Genomic DNA, 24286 nt, shown 5'->3' on the forward strand with positions numbered 1-24286 from the left:
TTCCAAAAGTGTTTTTTGTCTTTGCTATTGTTTCTGTCTTTCTGAAGGGATCTCCCCTTTTAATCCCATTATTTCAACACCTGTTGGACAATGCATGAGTGATAATGAGCTCATTGATTAAATGCAATTAATGAATAGATTGCCACCTCTTGTTGTGTGTCGTCTGTGTTTCTGTGTTTCCGGCATTTCACATTGGAACACCTCATTCACCTTCCTTGTCTTCTCTCCGCCCTCCCTTTTAGGTAAGTTAAAGAGCTGCACCTGAGCCAGCCACTGATTGATTGATTGATTGATTGATCGATTGATTGATTGATTGATTGATTGATTGATGCAGCACAACAGTCAAATAGTGGAGTGGAGTAGGGGAACAGCAAACAGCCAATAAAGCAGCCCGCCCGCTCGCCTGCCCGCCACAATGGACCTACCTGTGTACACTAGATGGATGTGATGGAATGTACTGTCGTCCCTACATTTCAAGAAGAAGTAAGAATTGCAGTTGCAACAAAGCCTTGCTTGCCTACAAAGAGAGCAGCAATTTGGATTTGTTACTATGTTACCTAGAAGAATAACAAACTGTGCAAGGATGGAGGTTGTAGGAGCAAGGAGAAGTTGTCTGTAAAGTTGGTGGATGCCTATTTTCCATTTTGCAGTCCCTTGTCTCCCTCTTGTGGCCTCCTGGAGGCAACTAGCTGTGCAAAAAAAAGACAGCCTGGCGGCCGGCTGTTGCAGTGTTGCCCTCTCAGGCAACACTGAGTGACTGACTGAGCCTCACCGTCTTATATAAAGTTCAGACGGAACTTTGCACGTGTCATAGTGGAGCCCTCAGGATTCCAGAGCCAGCTTTCTGACATCATAATGGGGCCTCAGAGATAAAAGCCTGGGCCCAGGCAGTGTTGGTCAGTGCTGCTCAGCAGGCAGCACTGGACTGGACTGGATTACAGCTGATACAAGGTGTGAAGGAACAAGGGGTGGCTGTGGGCATGCACTTGCTGCCGCTGCCAGTGTTTATCTGCATGGCAGCAGGGCATTTGGGCGTTGCCAGGAAGGCGTTTTTATGTAGATTCCTCCTCTTTCAGCACTGCATTGTGGTGCAAGCAAAAGAAGCAAATCCTGTCTGGCTTCCTCTCCGGCCTTTATTCACCTCCCGTGTAGCTGTGAGTGTGTGAGCCTGCAGGGCCCCATGGAATTGCCTAGAAGTAGGCTGAATCGCTGCAAGGGCTGAACAGCAGTATCGGGCAGGCTCGGGCAACGCGCGGCCCGTTCGGGTTATCGCTTCTCGGCCTTTTGGCTAAGATCAAGTGTAGTATCTGTTCTTATCAGTTTAATATCTGATACGTCCCCTATCTGGGGACCATATATTAAATGGATTTTTAGAACAGGGAGATGGAAATAGAGCTTGCTCTGTCCACTCCACGCATTGACCTGGTATTGCAGTATTTCCAGGACCGGTGCACCCTTTCCTTATGTGTTGACTAAAAGCAGATTCCAAAAGTGTTTTTTGTCTTTGCTATTGTTTCTGTCTTTCTGAAGGGATCTCCCCTTTTAATCCCATTATTTCAACACCTGTTGGACAATGCATGAGTGATAATGAGCTCATTGATTAAATGCAATTAATGAATAGATTGCCACCTCTTGTTGTGTGTCGTCTGTGTTTCTGTGTTTCCGGCATTTCACATTGGAACACCTCATTCACCTTCCTTGTCTTCTCTCCGCCCTCCCTTTTAGGTAAGTTAAAGAGCTGCACCTGAGCCAGCCACTGATTGATTGATTGATTGATTGATTGATTGATTGATTGATTGATTGATTGATTGATGCAGCACAACAGTCAAATAGTGGAGTGGAGTAGGGGAACAGCAAACAGCCAATAAAGCAGCCCGCCCGCTTGCCTGCCCGCCACAATGGACCTACCTGTGTACACTAGATGGATGTGATGGAATGTACTGTCGTCCCTACATTTCAAGAAGAAGTAAGAATTGCAGTTGCAACAAAGCCTTGCTTGCCTACAAAGAGAGCAGCAATTTGGATTTGTTACTATGTTACCTAGAAGAATAACAAACTGTGCAAGGATGGAGGTTGTAGGAGCAAGGAGAAGTTGTCTGTAAAGTTGGTGGATGCCTATTTTCCATTTTGCAGTCCCTTGTCTCCCTCTTGTGGCCTCCTGGAGGCAACTAGCTGTGCAAAAAAAAGACAGCCTGGCGGCCGGCTGTTGCAGTGTTGCCCTCTCAGGCAACACTGAGTGACTGACTGAGCCTCACCGTCTTATATAAAGTTCAGACGGAACTTTGCACGTGTCATAGTGGAGCCCTCAGGATTCCAGAGCCAGCTTTCTGACATCATAATGGGGCCTCAGAGATAAAAGCCTGGGCCCAGGCAGTGTTGGTCAGTGCTGCTCAGCAGGCAGCACTGGACTGGACTGGATTACAGCTGATACAAGGTGTGAAGGAACAAGGGGTGGCTGTGGGCATGCACTTGCTGCCGCTGCCAGTGTTTATCTGCATGGCAGCAGGGCATTTGGGCGTTGCCAGGAAGGCGTTTTTATGTAGATTCCTCCTCTTTCAGCACTGCATTGTGGTGCAAGCAAAAGAAGCAAATCCTGTCTGGCTTCCTCTCCGGCCTTTATTCACCTCCCGTGTAGCTGTGAGTGTGTGAGCCTGCAGGGCCCCATGGAATTGCCTAGAAGTAGGCTGAATCGCTGCAAGGGCTGAACAGCAGTATCGGGCAGGCTCGGGCAACGCGCGGCCCGTTCGGGTTATCGCTTCTCGGCCTTTTGGCTAAGATCAAGTGTAGTATCTGTTCTTATCAGTTTAATATCTGATACGTCCCCTATCTGGGGACCATATATTAAATGGATTTTTAGAACAGGGAGATGGAAATAGAGCTTGCTCTGTCCACTCCACGCATTGACCTGGTATTGCAGTATTTCCAGGACCGGTGCACCCTTTCCTTATGTGTTGACTAAAAGCAGATTCCAAAAGTGTTTTTTGTCTTTGCTATTGTTTCTGTCTTTCTGAAGGGATCTCCCCTTTTAATCCCATTATTTCAACACCTGTTGGACAATGCATGAGTGATAATGAGCTCATTGATTAAATGCAATTAATGAATAGATTGCCATCTCTTGTTGTGTGTCGTCTGTGTTTCTGTGTTTCCGGCATTTCACATTGGAACACCTCATTCACCTTCCTTGTCTTCTCTCCGCCCTCCCTTTTAGGTAAGTTAAAGAGCTGCACCTGAGCCAGCCACTGATTGATTGATTGATTGATTGATTGATTGATTGATTGATTGATTGATTGATTGATTGATTGATGCAGCACAACAGTCAAATAGTGGAGTGGAGTAGGGGAACAGCAAACAGCCAATAAAGCAGCCCGCCCGCTCGCCTGCCCGCCACAATGGACCTACCTGTGTACACTAGATGGATGTGATGGAATGTACTGTCGTCCCTACATTTCAAGAAGAAGTAAGAATTGCAGTTGCAACAAAGCCTTGCTTGCCTACAAAGAGAGCAGCAATTTGGATTTGTTACTATGTTACCTAGAAGAATAACAAACTGTGCAAGGATGGAGGTTGTAGGAGCAAGGAGAAGTTGTCTGTAAAGTTGGTGGATGCCTATTTTCCATTTTGCAGTCCCTTGTCTCCCTCTTGTGGCCTCCTGGAGGCAACTAGCTGTGCAAAAAAAAGACAGCCTGGCGGCCGGCTGTTGCAGTGTTGCCCTCTCAGGCAACACTGAGTGACTGACTGAGCCTCACCGTCTTATATAAAGTTCAGACGGAACTTTGCACGTGTCATAGTGGAGCCCTCAGGATTCCAGAGCCAGCTTTCTGACATCATAATGGGGCCTCAGAGATAAAAGCCTGGGCCCAGGCAGTGTTGGTCAGTGCTGCTCAGCAGGCAGCACTGGACTGGACTGGATTACAGCTGATACAAGGTGTGAAGGAACAAGGGGTGGCTGTGGGCATGCACTTGCTGCCGCTGCCAGTGTTTATCTGCATGGCAGCAGGGCATTTGGGCGTTGCCAGGAAGGCGTTTTTATGTAGATTCCTCCTCTTTCAGCACTGCATTGTGGTGCAAGCAAAAGAAGCAAATCCTGTCTGGCTTCCTCTCCGGCCTTTATTCACCTCCCGTGTAGCTGTGAGTGTGTGAGCCTGCAGGGCCCCATGGAATTGCCTAGAAGTAGGCTGAATCGCTGCAAGGGCTGAACAGCAGTATCGGGCAGGCTCGGGCAACGCGCGGCCCGTTCGGGTTATCGCTTCTCGGCCTTTTGGCTAAGATCAAGTGTAGTATCTGTTCTTATCAGTTTAATATCTGATACGTCCCCTATCTGGGGACCATATATTAAATGGATTTTTAGAACAGGGAGATGGAAATAGAGCTTGCTCTGTCCACTCCACGCATTGACCTGGTATTGCAGTATTTCCAGGACCGGTGCACCCTTTCCTTATGTGTTGACTAAAAGCAGATTCCAAAAGTGTTTTTTGTCTTTGCTATTGTTTCTGTCTTTCTGAAGGGATCTCCCCTTTTAATCCCATTATTTCAACACCTGTTGGACAATGCATGAGTGATAATGAGCTCATTGATTAAATGCAATTAATGAATAGATTGCCACCTCTTGTTGTGTGTCGTCTGTGTTTCTGTGTTTCCGGCATTTCACATTGGAACACCTCATTCACCTTCCTTGTCTTCTCTCCGCCCTCCCTTTTAGGTAAGTTAAAGAGCTGCACCTGAGCCAGCCACTGATTGATTGATTGATTGATTGATTGATTGATTGATTGATTGATTGATTGATTGATTGATTGATGCAGCACAACAGTCAAATAGTGGAGTGGAGTAGGGGAACAGCAAACAGCCAATAAAGCAGCCCGCCCGCTCGCCTGCCCGCCACAATGGACCTACCTGTGTACACTAGATGGATGTGATGGAATGTACTGTCGTCCCTACATTTCAAGAAGAAGTAAGAATTGCAGTTGCAACAAAGCCTTGCTTGCCTACAAAGAGAGCAGCAATTTGGATTTGTTACTATGTTACCTAGAAGAATAACAAACTGTGCAAGGATGGAGGTTGTAGGAGCAAGGAGAAGTTGTCTGTAAAGTTGGTGGATGCCTATTTTCCATTTTGCAGTCCCTTGTCTCCCTCTTGTGGCCTCCTGGAGGCAACTAGCTGTGCAAAAAAAAGACAGCCTGGCGGCCGGCTGTTGCAGTGTTGCCCTCTCAGGCAACACTGAGTGACTGACTGAGCCTCACCGTCTTATATAAAGTTCAGACGGAACTTTGCACGTGTCATAGTGGAGCCCTCAGGATTCCAGAGCCAGCTTTCTGACATCATAATGGGGCCTCAGAGATAAAAGCCTGGGCCCAGGCAGTGTTGGTCAGTGCTGCTCAGCAGGCAGCACTGGACTGGACTGGATTACAGCTGATACAAGGTGTGAAGGAACAAGGGGTGGCTGTGGGCATGCACTTGCTGCCGCTGCCAGTGTTTATCTGCATGGCAGCAGGGCATTTGGGCGTTGCCAGGAAGGCGTTTTTATGTAGATTCCTCCTCTTTCAGCACTGCATTGTGGTGCAAGCAAAAGAAGCAAATCCTGTCTGGCTTCCTCTCCGGCCTTTATTCACCTCCCGTGTAGCTGTGAGTGTGTGAGCCTGCAGGGCCCCATGGAATTGCCTAGAAGTAGGCTGAATCGCTGCAAGGGCTGAACAGCAGTATCGGGCAGGCTCGGGCAACGCGCGGCCCGTTCGGGTTATCGCTTCTCGGCCTTTTGGCTAAGATCAAGTGTAGTATCTGTTCTTATCAGTTTAATATCTGATACGTCCCCTATCTGGGGACCATATATTAAATGGATTTTTAGAACAGGGAGATGGAAATAGAGCTTGCTCTGTCCACTCCACGCATTGACCTGGTATTGCAGTATTTCCAGGACCGGTGCACCCTTTCCTTATGTGTTGACTAAAAGCAGATTCCAAAAGTGTTTTTTGTCTTTGCTATTGTTTCTGTCTTTCTGAAGGGATCTCCCCTTTTAATCCCATTATTTCAACACCTGTTGGACAATGCATGAGTGATAATGAGCTCATTGATTAAATGCAATTAATGAATAGATTGCCACCTCTTGTTGTGTGTCGTCTGTGTTTCTGTGTTTCCGGCATTTCACATTGGAACACCTCATTCACCTTCCTTGTCTTCTCTCCGCCCTCCCTTTTAGGTAAGTTAAAGAGCTGCACCTGAGCCAGCCACTGATTGATTGATTGATTGATTGATTGATTGATTGATTGATTGATTGATTGATTGATTGATGCAGCACAACAGTCAAATAGTGGAGTGGAGTAGGGGAACAGCAAACAGCCAATAAAGCAGCCCGCCCGCTCGCCTGCCCGCCACAATGGACCTACCTGTGTACACTAGATGGATGTGATGGAATGTACTGTCGTCCCTACATTTCAAGAAGAAGTAAGAATTGCAGTTGCAACAAAGCCTTGCTTGCCTACAAAGAGAGCAGCAATTTGGATTTGTTACTATGTTACCTAGAAGAATAACAAACTGTGCAAGGATGGAGGTTGTAGGAGCAAGGAGAAGTTGTCTGTAAAGTTGGTGGATGCCTATTTTCCATTTTGCAGTCCCTTGTCTCCCTCTTGTGGCCTCCTGGAGGCAACTAGCTGTGCAAAAAAAAGACAGCCTGGCGGCCGGCTGTTGCAGTGTTGCCCTCTCAGGCAACACTGAGTGACTGACTGAGCCTCACCGTCTTATATAAAGTTCAGACGGAACTTTGCACGTGTCATAGTGGAGCCCTCAGGATTCCAGAGCCAGCTTTCTGACATCATAATGGGGCCTCAGAGATAAAAGCCTGGGCCCAGGCAGTGTTGGTCAGTGCTGCTCAGCAGGCAGCACTGGACTGGACTGGATTACAGCTGATACAAGGTGTGAAGGAACAAGGGGTGGCTGTGGGCATGCACTTGCTGCCGCTGCCAGTGTTTATCTGCATGGCAGCAGGGCATTTGGGCGTTGCCAGGAAGGCGTTTTTATGTAGATTCCTCCTCTTTCAGCACTGCATTGTGGTGCAAGCAAAAGAAGCAAATCCTGTCTGGCTTCCTCTCCGGCCTTTATTCACCTCCCGTGTAGCTGTGAGTGTGTGAGCCTGCAGGGCCCCATGGAATTGCCTAGAAGTAGGCTGAATCGCTGCAAGGGCTGAACAGCAGTATCGGGCAGGCTCGGGCAACGCGCGGCCCGTTCGGGTTATCGCTTCTCGGCCTTTTGGCTAAGATCAAGTGTAGTATCTGTTCTTATCAGTTTAATATCTGATACGTCCCCTATCTGGGGACCATATATTAAATGGATTTTTAGAACAGGGAGATGGAAATAGAGCTTGCTCTGTCCACTCCACGCATTGACCTGGTATTGCAGTATTTCCAGGACCGGTGCACCCTTTCCTTATGTGTTGACTAAAAGCAGATTCCAAAAGTGTTTTTTGTCTTTGCTATTGTTTCTGTCTTTCTGAAGGGATCTCCCCTTTTAATCCCATTATTTCAACACCTGTTGGACAATGCATGAGTGATAATGAGCTCATTGATTAAATGCAATTAATGAATAGATTGCCACCTCTTGTTGTGTGTCGTCTGTGTTTCTGTGTTTCCGGCATTTCACATTGGAACACCTCATTCACCTTCCTTGTCTTCTCTCCGCCCTCCCTTTTAGGTAAGTTAAAGAGCTGCACCTGAGCCAGCCACTGATTGATTGATTGATTGATTGATTGATTGATTGATTGATTGATTGATTGATTGATTGATGCAGCACAACAGTCAAATAGTGGAGTGGAGTAGGGGAACAGCAAACAGCCAATAAAGCAGCCCGCCCGCTCGCCTGCCCGCCACAATGGACCTACCTGTGTACACTAGATGGATGTGATGGAATGTACTGTCGTCCCTACATTTCAAGAAGAAGTAAGAATTGCAGTTGCAACAAAGCCTTGCTTGCCTACAAAGAGAGCAGCAATTTGGATTTGTTACTATGTTACCTAGAAGAATAACAAACTGTGCAAGGATGGAGGTTGTAGGAGCAAGGAGAAGTTGTCTGTAAAGTTGGTGGATGCCTATTTTCCATTTTGCAGTCCCTTGTCTCCCTCTTGTGGCCTCCTGGAGGCAACTAGCTGTGCAAAAAAAAGACAGCCTGGCGGCCGGCTGTTGCAGTGTTGCCCTCTCAGGCAACACTGAGTGACTGACTGAGCCTCACCGTCTTATATAAAGTTCAGACGGAACTTTGCACGTGTCATAGTGGAGCCCTCAGGATTCCAGAGCCAGCTTTCTGACATCATAATGGGGCCTCAGAGATAAAAGCCTGGGCCCAGGCAGTGTTGGTCAGTGCTGCTCAGCAGGCAGCACTGGACTGGACTGGATTACAGCTGATACAAGGTGTGAATGAACAAGGGGTGGCTGTGGGCATGCACTTGCTGCCGCTGCCAGTGTTTATCTGCATGGCAGCAGGGCATTTGGGCGTTGCCAGGAAGGCGTTTTTATGTAGATTCCTCCTCTTTCAGCACTGCATTGTGGTGCAAGCAAAAGAAGCAAATCCTGTCTGGCTTCCTCTCCGGCCTTTATTCACCTCCCGTGTAGCTGTGAGTGTGTGAGCCTGCAGGGCCCCATGGAATTGCCTAGAAGTAGGCTGAATCGCTGCAAGGGCTGAACAGCAGTATCGGGCAGGCTCGGGCAACGCGCGGCCCGTTCGGGTTATCGCTTCTCGGCCTTTTGGCTAAGATCAAGTGTAGTATCTGTTCTTATCAGTTTAATATCTGATACGTCCCCTATCTGGGGACCATATATTAAATGGATTTTTAGAACAGGGAGATGGAAATAGAGCTTGCTCTGTCCACTCCACGCATTGACCTGGTATTGCAGTATTTCCAGGACCGGTGCACCCTTTCCTTATGTGTTGACTAAAAGCAGATTCCAAAAGTGTTTTTTGTCTTTGCTATTGTTTCTGTCTTTCTGAAGGGATCTCCCCTTTTAATCCCATTATTTCAACACCTGTTGGACAATGCATGAGTGATAATGAGCTCATTGATTAAATGCAATTAATGAATAGATTGCCACCTCTTGTTGTGTGTCGTCTGTGTTTCTGTGTTTCCGGCATTTCACATTGGAACACCTCATTCACCTTCCTTGTCTTCTCTCCGCCCTCCCTTTTAGGTAAGTTAAAGAGCTGCACCTGAGCCAGCCACTGATTGATTGATTGATTGATTGATTGATTGATTGATTGATTGATTGATGCAGCACAACAGTCAAATAGTGGAGTGGAGTAGGGGAACAGCAAACAGCCAATAAAGCAGCCCGCCCGCTCGCCTGCCCGCCACAATGGACCTACCTGTGTACACTAGATGGATGTGATGGAATGTACTGTCGTCCCTACATTTCAAGAAGAAGTAAGAATTGCAGTTGCAACAAAGCCTTGCTTGCCTACAAAGAGAGCAGCAATTTGGATTTGTTACTATGTTACCTAGAAGAATAACAAACTGTGCAAGGATGGAGGTTGTAGGAGCAAGGAGAAGTTGTCTGTAAAGTTGGTGGATGCCTATTTTCCATTTTGCAGTCCCTTGTCTCCCTCTTGTGGCCTCCTGGAGGCAACTAGCTGTGCAAAAAAAAGACAGCCTGGCGGCCGGCTGTTGCAGTGTTGCCCTCTCAGGCAACACTGAGTGACTGACTGAGCCTCACCGTCTTATATAAAGTTCAGACGGAACTTTGCACGTGTCATAGTGGAGCCCTCAGGATTCCAGAGCCAGCTTTCTGACATCATAATGGGGCCTCAGAGATAAAAGCCTGGGCCCAGGCAGTGTTGGTCAGTGCTGCTCAGCAGGCAGCACTGGACTGGACTGGATTACAGCTGATACAAGGTGTGAAGGAACAAGGGGTGGCTGTGGGCATGCACTTGCTGCCGCTGCCAGTGTTTATCTGCATGGCAGCAGGGCATTTGGGCGTTGCCAGGAAGGCGTTTTTATGTAGATTCCTCCTCTTTCAGCACTGCATTGTGGTGCAAGCAAAAGAAGCAAATCCTGTCTGGCTTCCTCTCCGGCCTTTATTCACCTCCCGTGTAGCTGTGAGTGTGTGAGCCTGCAGGGCCCCATGGAATTGCCTAGAAGTAGGCTGAATCGCTGCAAGGGCTGAACAGCAGTATCGGGCAGGCTCGGGCAACGCGCGGCCCGTTCGGGTTATCGCTTCTCGGCCTTTTGGCTAAGATCAAGTGTAGTATCTGTTCTTATCAGTTTAATATCTGATACGTCCCCTATCTGGGGACCATATATTAAATGGATTTTTAGAACAGGGAGATGGAAATAGAGCTTGCTCTGTCCACTCCACGCATTGACCTGGTATTGCAGTATTTCCAGGACCGGTGCACCCTTTCCTTATGTGTTGACTAAAAGCAGATTCCAAAAGTGTTTTTTGTCTTTGCTATTGTTTCTGTCTTTCTGAAGGGATCTCCCCTTTTAATCCCATTATTTCAACACCTGTTGGACAATGCATGAGTGATAATGAGCTCATTGATTAAATGCAATTAATGAATAGATTGCCACCTCTTGTTGTGTGTCGTCTGTGTTTCTGTGTTTCCGGCATTTCACATTGGAACACCTCATTCACCTTCCTTGTCTTCTCTCCGCCCTCCCTTTTAGGTAAGTTAAAGAGCTGCACCTGAGCCAGCCACTGATTGATTGATTGATTGATTGATTGATTGATTGATTGATTGATTGATTGATTGATGCAGCACAACAGTCAAATAGTGGAGTGGAGTAGGGGAACAGCAAACAGCCAATAAAGCAGCCCGCCCGCTCGCCTGCCCGCCACAATGGACCTACCTGTGTACACTAGATGGATGTGATGGAATGTACTGTCGTCCCTACATTTCAAGAAGAAGTAAGAATTGCAGTTGCAACAAAGCCTTGCTTGCCTACAAAGAGAGCAGCAATTTGGATTTGTTACTATGTTACCTAGAAGAATAACAAACTGTGCAAGGATGGAGGTTGTAGGAGCAAGGAGAAGTTGTCTGTAAAGTTGGTGGATGCCTATTTTCCATTTTGCAGTCCCTTGTCTCCCTCTTGTGGCCTCCTGGAGGCAACTAGCTGTGCAAAAAAAAGACAGCCTGGCGGCCGGCTGTTGCAGTGTTGCCCTCTCAGGCAACACTGAGTGACTGACTGAGCCTCACCGTCTTATATAAAGTTCAGACGGAACTTTGCACGTGTCATAGTGGAGCCCTCAGGATTCCAGAGCCAGCTTTCTGACATCATAATGGGGCCTCAGAGATAAAAGCCTGGGCCCAGGCAGTGTTGGTCAGTGCTGCTCAGCAGGCAGCACTGGACTGGACTGGATTACAGCTGATACAAGGTGTGAAGGAACAAGGGGTGGCTGTGGGCATGCACTTGCTGCCGCTGCCAGTGTTTATCTGCATGGCAGCAGGGCATTTGGGCGTTGCCAGGAAGGCGTTTTTATGTAGATTCCTCCTCTTTCAGCACTGCATTGTGGTGCAAGCAAAAGAAGCAAATCCTGTCTGGCTTCCTCTCCGGCCTTTATTCACCTCCCGTGTAGCTGTGAGTGTGTGAGCCTGCAGGGCCCCATGGAATTGGAAGTAGGCTGAATCGCTGCAAGGGCTGAACAGCAGTATCGGGCAGGCTCGGGCAACGCGCGGCCCGTTCGGGTTATCGCTTCTCGGCCTTTTGGCTAAGATCAAGTGTAGTATCTGTTCTTATCAGTTTAATATCTGATACGTCCCCTATCTGGGGACCATATATTAAATGGCTTTTTAGAACAGGGAGATGGAAATAGAGCTTGCTCTGTCCACTCCACGCATTGACCTGGTATTGCAGTATTTCCAGGACCGGTGCACCCTTTCCTTATGTGTTGACTAAAAGCAGATTCCAAAAGTGTTTTTTGTCTTTGCTATTGTTTCTGTCTTTCTGAAGGGATCTCCCCTTTTAATCCCATTATTTCAACACCTGTTGGACAATGCATGAGTGATAATGAGCTCATTGATTAAATGCAATTAATGAATAGATTGCCACCTCTTGTTGTGTGTCGTCTGTGTTTCTGTGTTTCCGGCATTTCACATTGGAACACCTCATTCACCTTCCTTGTCTTCTCTCCGCCCTCCCTTTTAGGTAAGTTAAAGAGCTGCACCTGAGCCAGCCACTGATTGATTGATTGATTGATTGATTGATTGATTGATTGATTGATTGATGCAGCACAACAGTCAAATAGTGGAGTGGAGTAGGGGAACAGCAAACAGCCAATAAAGCAGCCCGCCCGCTCGCCTGCCCGCCACAATGGACCTACCTGTGTACACTAGATGGATGTGATGGAATGTACTGTCGTCCCTACATTTCAAGAAGAAGTAAGAATTGCAGTTGCAACAAAGCCTTGCTTGCCTACAAAGAGAGCAGCAATTTGGATTTGTTACTATGTTACCTAGAAGAATAACAAACTGTGCAAGGATGGAGGTTGTAGGAGCAAGGAGAAGTTGTCTGTAAAGTTGGTGGATGCCTATTTTCCATTTTGCAGTCCCTTGTCTCCCTCTTGTGGCCTCCTGGAGGCAACTAGCTGTGCAAAAAAAAGACAGCCTGGCGGCCGGCTGTTGCAGTGTTGCCCTCTCAGGCAACACTGAGTGACTGACTGAGCCTCACCGTCTTATATAAAGTTCAGACGGAACTTTGCACGTGTCATAGTGGAGCCCTCAGGATTCCAGAGCCAGCTTTCTGACATCATAATGGGGCCTCAGAGATAAAAGCCTGGGCCCAGGCAGTGTTGGTCAGTGCTGCTCAGCAGGCAGCACTGGACTGGACTGGATTACAGCTGATACAAGGTGTGAAGGAACAAGGGGTGGCTGTGGGCATGCACTTGCTGCCGCTGCCAGTGTTTATCTGCATGGCAGCAGGGCATTTGGGCGTTGCCAGGAAGGCGTTTTTATGTAGATTCCTCCTCTTTCAGCACTGCATTGTGGTGCAAGCAAAAGAAGCAAATCCTGTCTGGCTTCCTCTCCGGCCTTTATTCACCTCCCGTGTAGCTGTGAGTGTGTGAGCCTGCAGGGCCCCATGGAATTGCCTAGAAGTAGGCTGAATCGCTGCAAGGGCTGAACAGCAGTATCGGGCAGGCTCGGGCAACGCGCGGCCCGTTCGGGTTATCGCTTCTCGGCCTTTTGGCTAAGATCAAGTGTAGTATCTGTTCTTATCAGTTTAATATCTGATACGTCCCCTATCTGGGGATCATATATTAAATGGATTTTTAGAACAGGGAGATGGAAATAGAGCTTGCTCTGTCCACTCCACGCATTGACCTGGTATTGCAGTATTTCCAGGACCGGTGCACCCTTTCCTTATGTGTTGACTAAAAGCAGATTCCAAAAGTGTTTTTTGTCTTTGCTATTGTTTCTGTCTTTCTGAAGGGATCTCCCCTTTTAATCCCATTATTTCAACACCTGTTGGACAATGCATGAGTGATAATGAGCTCATTGATTAAATGCAATTAATGAATAGATTGCCACCTCTTGTTGTGTGTCGTCTGTGTTTCTGTGTTTCCGGCATTTCACATTGGAACACCTCATTCACCTTCCTTGTCTTCTCTCCGCCCTCCCTTTTAGGTAAGTTAAAGAGCTGCACCTGAGCCAGCCACTGATTGATTGATTGATTGATTGATTGATTGATTGATTGATTGATTGATTGATTGATTGATTGATGCAGCACAACAGTCAAATAGTGGAGTGGAGTAGGGGAACAGCAAACAGCCAATAAAGCAGCCCGCCCGCTCGCCTGCCCGCCACAATGGACCTACCTGTGTACACTAGATGGATGTGATGGAATGTACTGTCGTCCCTACATTTCAAGAAGAAGTAAGAATTGCAGTTGCAACAAAGCCTTGCTTGCCTACAAAGAGAGCAGCAATTTGGATTTGTTACTATGTTACCTAGAAGAATAACAAACTGTGCAAGGATGGAGGTTGTAGGAGCAAGGAGAAGTTGTCTGTAAAGTTGGTGGATGCCTATTTTCCATTTTGCAGTCCCTTGTCTCCCTCTTGTGGCCTCCTGGAGGCAACTAGCTGTGCAAAAAAAAGACAGCCTGGCGGCCGGCTGTTGCAGTGTTGCCCTCTCAGGCAACACTGAGTGACTGACTGAGCCTCACCGTCTTATATAAAGTTCAGACGGAACTTTGCACGTGTCATAGTGGAGCCCTCAGGATTCCAGAGCCAGCTTTCTGACATCATAATGGGGCCTCAGAGATAAAAGCCTGGGCCCAGGCAGTGTTGGTCAGTGCTGCTCAGCAGGCAGCACTGGACTGGACTGGATTACAGCTGATACAAGGTGTGAAGGAACAAGGGGTGGCTGTGGGCATGCACTTGCTGCCGCTGCCAGTGTTTATCTGCATGGCAGCAGGGCATTTGGGCGTTGCCAGGAAGGCGTTTTTATGTAGATTCCTCCTCTTTCAGCACTGCATTGTGGTGCAAGCAAAAGAAGCAAATCCTGTCTGGCTTCCTCTCCGGCCTTTATTCACCTCCCGTGTAGCTGTGAGTGTGTGAGCCTGCAGGGCCCCATGGAATTGCCTAGAAGTAGGCTGAATCGCTGCAAGGGCTGAACAGCAGTATCGGGCAGGCTCGGGCAACGCGCGGCCCGTTCGGGTTATCGCTTCTCGGCCTTTTGGCTAAGATCAAGTGTAGTATCTGTTCTTATCAGTTTAATATCTGATACGTCCCCTATCTGGGGACCATATATTAAATGGATTTTTAGAACAGGGAGATGGAAATAGAGCTTGCTCTGTCCACTCCACGCATTGACCTGGTATTGCAGTATTTCCAGGACCGGTGCACCCTTTCCTTATGTGTTGACTAAAAGCAGATTCCAAAAGTGTTTTTTGTCTTTGCTATTGTTTCTGTCTTTCTGAAGGGATCTCCCCTTTTAATCCCATTATTTCAACACCTGTTGGACAATGCATGAGTGATAATGAGCTCATTGATTAAATGCAATTAATGAATAGATTGCCACCTCTTGTTGTGTGTCGTCTGTGTTTCTGTGTTTCCGGCATTTCACATTGGAACACCTCATTCACCTTCCTTGTCTTCTCTCCGCCCTCCCTTTTAGGTAAGTTAAAGAGCTGCACCTGAGCCAGCCACTGATTGATTGATTGATTGATTGATTGATTGATTGATTGATTGATTGATTGATGCAGCACAACAGTCAAATAGTGGAGTGGAGTAGGGGAACAGCAAACAGCCAATAAAGCAGCCCGCCCGCTCGCCTGCCCGCCACAATGGACCTACCTGTGTACACTAGATGGATGTGATGGAATGTACTGTCGTCCCTACATTTCAAGAAGAAGTAAGAATTGCAGTTGCAACAAAGCCTTGCTTGCCTACAAAGAGAGCAGCAATTTGGATTTGTTACTATGTTACCTAGAAGAATAACAAACTGTGCAAGGATGGAGGTTGTAGGAGCAAGGAGAAGTTGTCTGTAAAGTTGGTGGATGCCTATTTTCCATTTTGCAGTCCCTTGTCTCCCTCTTGTGGCCTCCTGGAGGCAACTAGCTGTGCAAAAAAAAGACAGCCTGGCGGCCGGCTGTTGCAGTGTTGCCCTCTCAGGCAACACTGAGTGACTGACTGAGCCTCACCGTCTTATATAAAGTTCAGACGGAACTTTGCACGTGTCATAGTGGAGCCCTCAGGATTCCAGAGCCAGCTTTCTGACATCATAATGGGGCCTCAGAGATAAAAGCCTGGGCCCAGGCAGTGTTGGTCAGTGCTGCTCAGCAGGCAGCACTGGACTGGACTGGATTACAGCTGATACAAGGTGTGAAGGAACAAGGGGTGGCTGTGGGCATGCACTTGCTGCCGCTGCCAGTGTTTATCTGCATGGCAGCAGGGCATTTGGGCGTTGCCAGGAAGGCGTTTTTATGTAGATTCCTCCTCTTTCAGCACTGCATTGTGGTGCAAGCAAAAGAAGCAAATCCTGTCTGGCTTCCTCTCCGGCCTTTATTCACCTCCCGTGTAGCTGTGAGTGTGTGAGCCTGCAGGGCCCCATGGAATTGCCTAGAAGTAGGCTGAATCGCTGCAAGGGCTGAACAGCAGTATCGGGCAGGCTCGGGCAACGCGCGGCCCGTTCGGGTTATCGCTTCTCGGCCTTTTGGCTAAGATCAAGTGTAGTATCTGTTCTTATCAGTTTAATATCTGATACGTCCCCTATCTGGGGACCATATATTAAATGGATTTTTAGAACAGGGAGATGGAAATAGAGCTTGCTCTGTCCACTCCACGCATTGACCTGGTATTGCAGTATTTCCAGGACCGGTGCACCCTTTCCTTATGTGTTGACTAAAAGCAGATTCCAAAAGTGTTTTTTGTCTTTGCTATTGTTTCTGTCTTTCTGAAGGGATCTCCCCTTTTAATCCCATTATTTCAACACCTGTTGGACAATGCATGAGTGATAATGAGCTCATTGATTAAATGCAATTAATGAATAGATTGCCACCTCTTGTTGTGTGTCGTCTGTGTTTCTGTGTTTCCGGCATTTCACATTGGAACACCTCATTCACCTTCCTTGTCTTCTCTCCGCCCTCCCTTTTAGGTAAGTTAAAGAGCTGCACCTGAGCCAGCCACTGATTGATTGATTGATTGATTGATTGATTGATTGATTGATTGATTGATTGATGCAGCACAACAGTCAAATAGTGGAGTGGAGTAGGGGAACAGCAAACAGCCAATAAAGCAGCCCGCCCGCTCGCCTGCCCGCCACAATGGACCTACCTGTGTACACTAGATGGATGTGATGGAATGTACTGTCGTCCCTACATTTCAAGAAGAAGTAAGAATTGCAGTTGCAACAAAGCCTTGCTTGCCTACAAAGAGAGCAGCAATTTGGATTTGTTACTATGTTACCTAGAAGAATAACAAACTGTGCAAGGATGGAGGTTGTAGGAGCAAGGAGAAGTTGTCTGTAAAGTTGGTGGATGCCTATTTTCCATTTTGCAGTCCCTTGTCTCCCTCTTGTGGCCTCCTGGAGGCAACTAGCTGTGCAAAAAAAAGACAGCCTGGCGGCCGGCTGTTGCAGTGTTGCCCTCTCAGGCAACACTGAGTGACTGACTGAGCCTCACCGTCTTATATAAAGTTCAGACGGAACTTTGCACGTGTCATAGTGGAGCCCTCAGGATTCCAGAGCCAGCTTTCTGACATCATAATGGGGCCTCAGAGATAAAAGCCTGGGCCCAGGCAGTGTTGGTCAGTGCTGCTCAGCAGGCAGCACTGGACTGGACTGGATTACAGCTGATACAAGGTGTGAAGGAACAAGGGGTGGCTGTGGGCATGCACTTGCTGCCGCTGCCAGTGTTTATCTGCATGGCAGCAGGGCATTTGGGCGTTGCCAGGAAGGCGTTTTTATGTAGATTCCTCCTCTTTCAGCACTGCATTGTGGTGCAAGCAAAAGAAGCAAATCCTGTCTGGCTTCCTCTCCGGCCTTTATTCACCTCCCGTGTAGCTGTGAGTGTGTGAGCCTGCAGGGCCCCATGGAATTGCCTAGAAGTAGGCTGAATCGCTGCAAGGGCTGAACAGCAGTATCGGGCAGGCTCGGGCAACGCGCGGCCCGTTCGGGTTATCGCTTCTCGGCCTTTTGGCTAAGATCAAGTGTAGTATCTGTTCTTATCAGTTTAATATCTGATACGTCCCCTATCTGGGGACCATATATTAAATGGATTTTTAGAACAGGGAGATGGAAATAGAGCTTGCTCTGTCCACTCCACGCATTGACCTGGTATTGCAGTATTTCCAGGACCGGTGCACCCTTTCCTTATGTGTTGACTAAAAGCAGATTCCAAAAGTGTTTTTTGTCTTTGCTATTGTTTCTGTCTTTCTGAAGGGATCTCCCCTTTTAATCCCATTATTTCAACACCTGTTGGACAATGCATGAGTGATAATGAGCTCATTGATTAAATGCAATTAATGAATAGATTGCCACCTCTTGTTGTGTGTCGTCTGTGTTTCTGTGTTTCCGGCATTTCACATTGGAACACCTCATTCACCTTCCTTGTCTTCTCTCCGCCCTCCCTTTTAGGTAAGTTAAAGAGCTGCACCTGAGCCAGCCACTGATTGATTGATTGATTGATTGATTGATTGATTGATTGATTGATGCAGCACAACAGTCAAATAGTGGAGTGGAGTAGGGGAACAGCAAACAGCCAATAAAGCAGCCCGCCCGCTCGCCTGCCCGCCACAATGGACCTACCTGTGTACACTAGATGGATGTGATGGAATGTACTGTCGTCCCTACATTTCAAGAAGAAGTAAGAATTGCAGTTGAAACAAAGCCTTGCTTGCCTACAAAGAGAGCAGCAATTTGGATTTGTTACTATGTTACCTAGAAGAATAACAAACTGTGCAAGGATGGAGGTTGTAGGAGCAAGGAGAAGTTGTCTGTAAAGTTGGTGGATGCCTATTTTCCATTTTGCAGTCCCTTGTCTCCCTCTTGTGGCCTCCTGGAGGCAACTAGCTGTGCAAAAAAAAGACAGCCTGGCGGCCGGCTGTTGCAGTGTTGCCCTCTCAGGCAACACTGAGTGACTGACTGAGCCTCACCGTCTTATATAAAGTTCAGACGGAACTTTGCACGTGTCATAGTGGAGCCCTCAGGATTCCAGAGCCAGCTTTCTGACATCATAATGGGGCCTCAGAGATAAAAGCCTGGGCCCAGGCAGTGTTGGTCAGTGCTGCTCAGCAGGCAGCACTGGACTGGACTGGATTACAGCTGATACAAGGTGTGAAGGAACAAGGGGTGGCTGTGGGCATGCACTTGCTGCCGCTGCCAGTGTTTATCTGCATGGCAGCAGGGCATTTGGGCGTTGCCAGGAAGGCGTTTTTATGTAGATTCCTCCTCTTTCAGCACTGCATTGTGGTGCAAGCAAAAGAAGCAAATCCTGTCTGGCTTCCTCTCCGGCCTTTATTCACCTCCCGTGTAGCTGTGAGTGTGTGAGCCTGCAGGGCCCCATGGAATTGCCTAGAAGTAGGCTGAATCGCTGCAAGGGCTGAACAGCAGTATCGGGCAGGCTCGGGCAACGCGCGGCCCGTTCGGGTTATCGCTTCTCGGCCTTTTGGCTAAGATCAAGTGTAGTATCTGTTCTTATCAGTTTAATATCTGATACGTCCCCTATCTGGGGACCATATATTAAATGGATTTTTAGAACAGGGAGATGGAAATAGAGCTTGCTCTGTCCACTCCACGCATTGACCTGGTATTGCAGTATTTCCAGGACCGGTGCACCCTTTCCTTATGTGTTGACTAAAAGCAGATTCCAAAAGTGTTTTTTGTCTTTGCTATTGTTTCTGTCTTTCTGAAGGGATCTCCCCTTTTAATCCCATTATTTCAACACCTGTTGGACAATGCATGAGTGATAATGAGCTCATTGATTAAATGCAATTAATGAATAGATTGCCACCTCTTGTTGTGTGTCGTCTGTGTTTCTGTGTTTCCGGCATTTCACATTGGAACACCTCATTCACCTTCCTTGTCTTCTCTCCGCCCTCCCTTTTAGGTAAGTTAAAGAGCTGCACCTGAGCCAGCCACTGATTGATTGATTGATTGATTGATTGATTGATTGATTGATTGATTGATTGATTGATTGATGCAGCACAACAGTCAAATAGTGGAGTGGAGTAGGGGAACAGCAAACAGCCAATAAAGCAGCCCGCCCGCTCGCCTGCCCGCCACAATGGACCTACCTGTGTACACTAGATGGATGTGATGGAATGTACTGTCGTCCCTACATTTCAAGAAGAAGTAAGAATTGCAGTTGCAACAAAGCCTTGCTTGCCTACAAAGAGAGCAGCAATTTGGATTTGTTACTATGTTACCTAGAAGAATAACAAACTGTGCAAGGATGGAGGTTGTAGGAGCAAGGAGAAGTTGTCTGTAAAGTTGGTGGATGCCTATTTTCCATTTTGCAGTCCCTTGTCTCCCTCTTGTGGCCTCCTGGAGGCAACTAGCTGTGCAAAAAAAAGACAGCCTGGCGGCCGGCTGTTGCAGTGTTGCCCTCTCAGGCAACACTGAGTGACTGACTGAGCCTCACCGTCTTATATAAAGTTCAGACGGAACTTTGCACGTGTCATAGTGGAGCCCTCAGGATTCCAGAGCCAGCTTTCTGACATCATAATGGGGCCTCAGAGATAAAAGCCTGGGCCCAGGCAGTGTTGGTCAGTGCTGCTCAGCAGGCAGCACTGGACTGGACTGGATTACAGCTGATACAAGGTGTGAAGGAACAAGGGGTGGCTGTGGGCATGCACTTGCTGCCGCTGCCAGTGTTTATCTGCATGGCAGCAGGGCATTTGGGCGTTGCCAGGAAGGCGTTTTTATGTAGATTCCTCCTCTTTCAGCACTGCATTGTGGTGCAAGCAAAAGAAGCAAATCCTGTCTGGCTTCCTCTCCGGCCTTTATTCACCTCCCGTGTAGCTGTGAGTGTGTGAGCCTGCAGGGCCCCATGGAATTGCCTAGAAGTAGGCTGAATCGCTGCAAGGGCTGAACAGCAGTATCGGGCAGGCTCGGGCAACGCGCGGCCCGTTCGGGTTATCGCTTCTCGGCCTTTTGGCTAAGATCAAGTGTAGTATCTGTTCTTATCAGTTTAATATCTGATATGTCCCCTATCTGGGGACCATATATTAAATGGATTTTTAGAACAGGGAGATGGAAATAGAGCTTGCTCTGTCCACTCCACGCATTGACCTGGTATTGCAGTATTTCCAGGACCGGTGCACCCTTTCCTTATGTGTTGACTAAAAGCAGATTCCAAAAGTGTTTTTTGTCTTTGCTATTGTTTCTGTCTTTCTGAAGGGATCTCCCCTTTTAATCCCATTATTTCAACACCTGTTGGACAATGCATGAGTGATAATGAGCTCATTGATTAAATGCAATTAATGAATAGATTGCCACCTCTTGTTGTGTGTCGTCTGTGTTTCTGTGTTTCCGGCATTTCACATTGGAACACCTCATTCACCTTCCTTGTCTTCTCTCCGCCCTCCCTTTTAGGTAAGTTAAAGAGCTGCACCTGAGCCAGCCACTGATTGATTGATTGATTGATTGATTGATTGATTGATTGATTGATTGATTGATTGATGCAGCACAACAGTCAAATAGTGGAGTGGAGTAGGGGAACAGCAAACAGCCAATAAAGCAGCCCGCCCGCTCGCCTGCCCGCCACAATGGACCTACCTGTGTACACTAGATGGATGTGATGGAATGTACTGTCGTCCCTACATTTCAAGAAGAAGTAAGAATTGCAGTTGCAACAAAGCCTTGCTTGCCTACAAAGAGAGCAGCAATTTGGATTTGTTACTATGTTACCTAGAAGAATAACAAACTGTGCAAGGATGGAGGTTGTAGGAGCAAGGAGAAGTTGTCTGTAAAGTTGGTGGATGCCTATTTTCCATTTTGCAGTCCCTTGTCTCCCTCTTGTGGCCTCCTGGAGGCAACTAGCTGTGCAAAAAAAAGACAGCCTGGCGGCCGGCTGTTGCAGTGTTGCCCTCTCAGGCAACACTGAGTGACTGACTGAGCCTCACCGTCTTATATAAAGTTCAGACGGAACTTTGCACGTGTCATAGTGGAGCCCTCAGGATTCCAGAGCCAGCTTTCTGACATCATAATGGGGCCTCAGAGATAAAAGCCTGGGCCCAGGCAGTGTTGGTCAGTGCTGCTCAGCAGGCAGCACTGGACTGGACTGGATTACAGCTGATACAAGGTGTGAAGGAACAAGGGGTGGCTGTGGGCATGCACTTGCTGCCGCTGCCAGTGTTTATCTGCATGGCAGCAGGGCATTTGGGCGTTGCCAGGAAGGCGTTTTTATGTAGATTCCTCCTCTTTCAGCACTGCATTGTGGTGCAAGCAAAAGAAGCAAATCCTGTCTGGCTTCCTCTCCGGCCTTTATTCACCTCCCGTGTAGCTGTGAGTGTGTGAGCCTGCAGGGCCCCATGGAATTGCCTAGAAGTAGGCTGAATCGCTGCAAGGGCTGAACAGCAGTATCGGGCAGGCTCGGGCAACGCGCGGCCCGTTCGGGTTATCGCTTCTCGGCCTTTTGGCTAAGATCAAGTGTAGTATCTGTTCTTATCAGTTTAATATCTGATACGTCCCCTATCTGGGGACCATATATTAAATGGATTTTTAGAACAGGGAGATGGAAATAGAGCTTGCTCTGTCCACTCCACGCATTGACCTGGTATTGCAGTATTTCCAGGACCGGTGCACCCTTTCCTTATGTGTTGACTAAAAGCAGATTCCAAAAGTGTTTTTTGTCTTTGCTATTGTTTCTGTCTTTCTGAAGGGATCTCCCCTTTTAATCCCATTATTTCAACACCTGTTGGACAATGCATGAGTGATAATGAGCTCATTGATTAAATGCAATTAATGAATAGATTGCCACCTCTTGTTGTGTGTCGTCTGTGTTTCTGTGTTTCCGGCATTTCACATTGGAACACCTCATTCACCTTCCTTGTCTTCTCTCCGCCCTCCCTTTTAGGTAAGTTAAAGAGCTGCACCTGAGCCAGCCACTGATTGATTGATTGATTGATTGATTGATTGATTGATTGATTGATGCAGCACAACAGTCAAATAGTGGAGTGGAGTAGGGGAACAGCAAACAGCCAATAAAGCAGCCCGCCCGCTCGCCTGCCCGCCACAATGGACCTACCTGTGTACACTAGATGGATGTGATGGAATGTACTGTCGTCCCTACATTTCAAGAAGAAGTAAGAATTGCAGTTGAAACAAAGCCTTGCTTGCCTACAAAGAGAGCAGCAATTTGGATTTGTTACTATGTTACCTAGAAGAATAACAAACTGTGCAAGGATGGAGGTTGTAGGAGCAAGGAGAAGTTGTCTGTAAAGTTGGTGGATGCCTATTTTCCATTTTGCAGTCCCTTGTCTCCCTCTTGTGGCCTCCTGGAGGCAACTAGCTGTGCAAAAAAAAGACAGCCTGGCGGCCGGCTGTTGCAGTGTTGCCCTCTCAGGCAACACTGAGTGACTGACTGAGCCTCACCGTCTTATATAAAGTTCAGACGGAACTTTGCACGTGTCATAGTGGAGCCCTCAGGATTCCAGAGCCAGCTTTCTGACATCATAATGGGGCCTCAGAGATAAAAGCCTGGGCCCAGGCAGTGTTGGTCAGTGCTGCTCAGCAGGCAGCACTGGACTGGACTGGATTACAGCTGATACAAGGTGTGAAGGAACAAGGGGTGGCTGTGGGCATGCACTTGCTGCCGCTGCCAGTGTTTATCTGCATGGCAGCAGGGCATTTGGGCGTTGCCAGGAAGGCGTTTTTATGTAGATTCCTCCTCTTTCAGCACTGCATTGTGGTGCAAGCAAAAGAAGCAAATCCTGTCTGGCTTCCTCTCCGGCCTTTATTCACCTCCCGTGTAGCTGTGAGTGTGTGAGCCTGCAGGGCCCCATGGAATTGCCTAGAAGTAGGCTGAATCGCTGCAAGGGCTGAACAGCAGTATCGGGCAGGCTCGGGCAACGCGCGGCCCGTTCGGGTTATCGCTTCTCGGCCTTTTGGCTAAGATCAAGTGTAGTATCTGTTCTTATCAGTTTAATATCTGATACGTCCCCTATCTGGGGACCATATATTAAATGGATTTTTAGAACAGGGAGATGGAAATAGAGCTTGCTCTGTCCACTCCACGCATTGACCTGGTATTGCAGTATTTCCAGGACCGGTGCACCCTTTCCTTATGTGTTGACTAAAAGCAGATTCCAAAAGTGTTTTTTGTCTTTGCTATTGTCTTTGCTATTGTTTCTGTCTTTCTGAAGGGATCTCCCCTTTTAATCCCATTATTTCAACACCTGTTGGACAATGCATGAGTGATAATGAGCTCATTGATTAAATGCAATTAATGAATAGATTGCCACCTCTTGTTGTGTGTCGTCTGTGTTTCTGTGTTTCCGGCATTTCACATTGGAACACCTCATTCACCTTCCTTGTCTTCTCTCCGCCCTCCCTTTTAGGTAAGTTAAAGAGCTGCACCTGAGCCAGCCACTGATTGATTGATTGATTGATTGATTGATTGATTGATTGATTGATTGATTGATGCAGCACAACAGTCAAATAGTGGAGTGGAGTAGGGGAACAGCAAACAGCCAATAAAGCAGCCCGCCCGCTCGCCTGCCCGCCACAATGGACCTACCTGTGTACACTAGATGGATGTGATGGAATGTACTGTCGTCCCTACATTTCAAGAAGAAGTAAGAATTGCAGTTGCAACAAAGCCTTGCTTGCCTACAAAGAGAGCAGCAATTTGGATTTGTTACTATGTTACCTAGAAGAA

The 24286-nt window shown here is 47.6% G+C and overlaps 16 non-coding genes across 16 annotated transcripts; all 16 read left to right on the forward strand.

The window, feature by feature from the left end:
* The first annotated feature begins 1268 nt into the window (after positions 1 to 1268).
* LOC142728310 (U2 spliceosomal RNA) lies at positions 1269 to 1459 on the forward strand. The gene has a single exon (XR_012877469.1). It is a non-coding gene; the product is annotated as a U2 spliceosomal RNA (small nuclear RNA).
* Positions 1460 to 2751: 1292 nt separating this feature from the next.
* LOC142728311 (U2 spliceosomal RNA) lies at positions 2752 to 2942 on the forward strand. Its single transcript, XR_012877470.1, has one exon. It is a non-coding gene; the product is annotated as a U2 spliceosomal RNA (small nuclear RNA).
* A 1300-nt stretch (positions 2943 to 4242) lies between these two features.
* Positions 4243 to 4433, forward strand: LOC142728312 (U2 spliceosomal RNA). Its single transcript, XR_012877471.1, has one exon. It is a non-coding gene; the product is annotated as a U2 spliceosomal RNA (small nuclear RNA).
* Positions 4434 to 5733: 1300 nt separating this feature from the next.
* LOC142728314 (U2 spliceosomal RNA) lies at positions 5734 to 5924 on the forward strand. The gene has a single exon (XR_012877472.1). It is a non-coding gene; the product is annotated as a U2 spliceosomal RNA (small nuclear RNA).
* Positions 5925 to 7220: 1296 nt separating this feature from the next.
* LOC142728315 (U2 spliceosomal RNA) lies at positions 7221 to 7411 on the forward strand. The gene has a single exon (XR_012877473.1). It is a non-coding gene; the product is annotated as a U2 spliceosomal RNA (small nuclear RNA).
* A 1296-nt stretch (positions 7412 to 8707) lies between these two features.
* Positions 8708 to 8898, forward strand: LOC142728316 (U2 spliceosomal RNA). Its single transcript, XR_012877474.1, has one exon. It is a non-coding gene; the product is annotated as a U2 spliceosomal RNA (small nuclear RNA).
* Positions 8899 to 10182: 1284 nt separating this feature from the next.
* Positions 10183 to 10373, forward strand: LOC142728317 (U2 spliceosomal RNA). The gene has a single exon (XR_012877475.1). It is a non-coding gene; the product is annotated as a U2 spliceosomal RNA (small nuclear RNA).
* Positions 10374 to 11661: 1288 nt separating this feature from the next.
* Positions 11662 to 11852, forward strand: LOC142728390 (U2 spliceosomal RNA). The gene has a single exon (XR_012877541.1). It is a non-coding gene; the product is annotated as a U2 spliceosomal RNA (small nuclear RNA).
* Positions 11853 to 13136: 1284 nt separating this feature from the next.
* On the forward strand, positions 13137 to 13327 carry LOC142728389 (U2 spliceosomal RNA). Its single transcript, XR_012877540.1, has one exon. It is a non-coding gene; the product is annotated as a U2 spliceosomal RNA (small nuclear RNA).
* Positions 13328 to 14627: 1300 nt separating this feature from the next.
* LOC142728318 (U2 spliceosomal RNA) lies at positions 14628 to 14818 on the forward strand. The gene has a single exon (XR_012877476.1). It is a non-coding gene; the product is annotated as a U2 spliceosomal RNA (small nuclear RNA).
* Positions 14819 to 16106: 1288 nt separating this feature from the next.
* Positions 16107 to 16297, forward strand: LOC142728320 (U2 spliceosomal RNA). Its single transcript, XR_012877478.1, has one exon. It is a non-coding gene; the product is annotated as a U2 spliceosomal RNA (small nuclear RNA).
* Positions 16298 to 17585: 1288 nt separating this feature from the next.
* Positions 17586 to 17776, forward strand: LOC142728321 (U2 spliceosomal RNA). The gene has a single exon (XR_012877479.1). It is a non-coding gene; the product is annotated as a U2 spliceosomal RNA (small nuclear RNA).
* A 1280-nt stretch (positions 17777 to 19056) lies between these two features.
* Positions 19057 to 19247, forward strand: LOC142728322 (U2 spliceosomal RNA). Its single transcript, XR_012877480.1, has one exon. It is a non-coding gene; the product is annotated as a U2 spliceosomal RNA (small nuclear RNA).
* A 1296-nt stretch (positions 19248 to 20543) lies between these two features.
* LOC142728397 (U2 spliceosomal RNA) lies at positions 20544 to 20734 on the forward strand. The gene has a single exon (XR_012877547.1). It is a non-coding gene; the product is annotated as a U2 spliceosomal RNA (small nuclear RNA).
* A 1292-nt stretch (positions 20735 to 22026) lies between these two features.
* On the forward strand, positions 22027 to 22217 carry LOC142728323 (U2 spliceosomal RNA). The gene has a single exon (XR_012877481.1). It is a non-coding gene; the product is annotated as a U2 spliceosomal RNA (small nuclear RNA).
* A 1280-nt stretch (positions 22218 to 23497) lies between these two features.
* LOC142728325 (U2 spliceosomal RNA) lies at positions 23498 to 23688 on the forward strand. The gene has a single exon (XR_012877482.1). It is a non-coding gene; the product is annotated as a U2 spliceosomal RNA (small nuclear RNA).
* Positions 23689 to 24286: the final 598 nt, after the last annotated feature.

This window comes from Rhinoderma darwinii, unplaced genomic scaffold (genome assembly GCF_050947455.1).
Source record: "Rhinoderma darwinii isolate aRhiDar2 unplaced genomic scaffold, aRhiDar2.hap1 Scaffold_675, whole genome shotgun sequence".
Classification (NCBI taxonomy): domain Eukaryota; kingdom Metazoa; phylum Chordata; class Amphibia; order Anura; family Rhinodermatidae; genus Rhinoderma; species Rhinoderma darwinii.